At 38.3% G+C, this 2554-nt stretch overlaps 1 protein-coding gene across 1 annotated transcript in view; it reads left to right on the forward strand.

Moving 5' to 3' along the window:
* LOC311305800 (uncharacterized protein) overlaps positions 1-2554 on the forward strand; it is a 1224369-nt gene that overhangs the window by 525022 nt on the left and 696793 nt on the right. The gene's annotated exons all lie outside the window — the stretch shown is intronic.

The following is a 2554-nucleotide window of genomic DNA, read 5'->3' on the forward strand; positions in this document are numbered from 1 at the left end:
TAAAAGATTGTGATCTCGATTCAAACACCCACGTGATCTTATTTCTAAATGACAGTGATTCTGAGCAGTTGCCATGTATCGGTATGAACATATATGCTCTATATAAATGATGTATGAACATATATGCTCTGATAATATAGTGTATAGGTTATATGCTGTTATAAAATAAATACATTTTCTGTATTCAGATATAACTTTTTTATTTTATTTTTTTAAGTAGGCCTACAAATAAAATGACAAAATGTAGATGTTAAAAGACATTTATATTAAATGTAATATTACAAAACAACACATTCATGAATTGAACCAATTTGGAATTATTAAACAACTCACAAAAATATTGACATTCATAAAAAAATAAAAAAAAATACAAAAATATTACAAGACCTTGTACTCAACAGAACAGATATTGCTTTACCCTCTGAGAGGAGGTCAGATAAATAAAATAGGTTTGAAAGCAGTGAGGCTTGTCTTAAGTGAGACCACACTATGGATACGAGGCCTCCACACACGATAACGTCCTCTAGAAACTGTGTATACTGATTCTGAAACTCTTTAACTGCATTCTCCTCACGACTGTTAAAATAACAACAAACATCTTCACAGAAAGTGCTCTCCTTGCTCATACTGTTCCAGACAATGACTGACACCATGTATTGCTAGCACTTCTCTTACTGCTTTCTCTCGAGACAAAGTGCTTGTTGTATTCCTCATTTGTAAGTCGCTCTGGATAAAAGCATCTGCTAAATTAATAAATGTAAACGTAAATGCGCTCACCTAAACAGCAGTTCGCCAGGTAGAGGAGAATGGATAAAGACTTTATTTATAGAGTGTGTTGTAGACATTTACGTGTGCATGTGTTCTGCATACATCCATACACTGGTGTGTGTTAGACTAGTGATTATGACACAGTGCTCATCATTTCCAGGATCTGAGTTCACCTTGTCAGAGTAGCCATAATGATTGAGCACCTGTGGTCACCAACATCTGGACCCAGAGGTCAATGTGCAGCTAGAGTTAGGGTCAGGGTCAGGGTCGGGTCAGGGTTAGGGAGTGGTACTGGTCCAGGTATCAGTCGTCAGACACACAGCAGAGGCATTGCTGACTTTCACCTTCACCTCTTCTTTAATTCTGCTGTAGAGCTGTGGCATCAGAGTGTTTGATATAGTCTTTCGGTTCGGTAAAATGTATGGAGCAATTACCTTCTAGAATCTTCTAAATCCAGTGTCACTGACGATTGAAAAAGGTTGAAAACCCAGTGCAATCATTTTAGATAACTCCTCATCCACTTTGCTTTGTTTGACAGGGCCAATTGGTGTTCTCACAAAGCTTGTCATCTAACTCTGTCTCGTCCTTTGGACACTGGTGCCAGATGAGGACGCAGTAGAGGCCGTAACAGAGGAGACAGAAGCCGTAGAAGCACGACTACCTCAGGCTTATAAAAAAAAGAAAAAAACTGAACTTTCCGACATTGTCTATTTACTGTGTTTTCTGCCAAGTGCAACACAGTCGGTGACACACTGGGATAGACTATGTGGTGCCTGCCTTTTGGGAAGTGAATTTCCCCTTGCCCTTCCATAGCTGTGCTCTCTTGTTGAGCTTTTTGCCTGTGGGATTGTCCGGATGAGCCGTCTCCAGCTGAGCAGTCGTCACTATCGCCCACTCCTCGGCTGGACTCTCTGGGCTCTCCGCTGCTGCTGCACAAAGGGGATCTACATAAACATGTAAAGAGAAATTTAAAAGAATTATATATGTTTTAATGAAACTATGGCTGATTGTCTAAATGGATTAATCTAACAGCCTATCACACAGTATAAATCAACATGACAACAGTCTCCTACACAAACTCAAACAGGTATGAGGCTCTCTGTGTTTTCAGCATCTGCACACACACACACACACACACACACACACACACACACACACACACACACACACACACACACAGTCTCACTGTATGAGGACACTCCACATGATCTTCATCTCCAGAGCTGCTCTTCAGAGTCACTTCACAAGCTTTCCCCGTTTCATCTGAGAAAAACTACTGTTAAACACACACTGAAACTGTCTGATTACATTTAAAATGAAAGTTTTTATTCGTTTCAAAACATCATATTTGATGCTACATTTGTATTCAATCATAAAACATAGAATCCAGAAAAATATAATAAAACACACTTTAGGAAGAAAAATAAAAAATAAATGTGGGCCCTAAATTAAAAGGTAGCTTACTCTGTGGAGTTTAATTGTGAACAAACAAATTATGATGATATTTTTGGCCATATCCAGCTCTATTTTTGAATTATGAATCATTTGTGTCCTAATACAAAACAAAAGGATTGAATGTATAATAAATACAAACCTCAGGATGTCAGTCATTTACAATATCCAGCATCTTAGATAATAGTCCAGAAACAGGGAATATAACAGATGCACTGTTGAAATGTCTATTTAAGAGGTTTTAAACAGGATTTAGAGATATATGTGGTATAATATCCCGCTCGAGTGCAGTAGGTGTCGGTGTGCAATTGTTCCAAACCCACCTGTAAAACAC

This window comes from Rutilus rutilus (assembly GCF_951802725.1).
Source record: "Rutilus rutilus genome assembly, chromosome: 1".
NCBI classification, from domain to species: Eukaryota; Metazoa; Chordata; class Actinopteri; order Cypriniformes; family Leuciscidae; genus Rutilus; species Rutilus rutilus.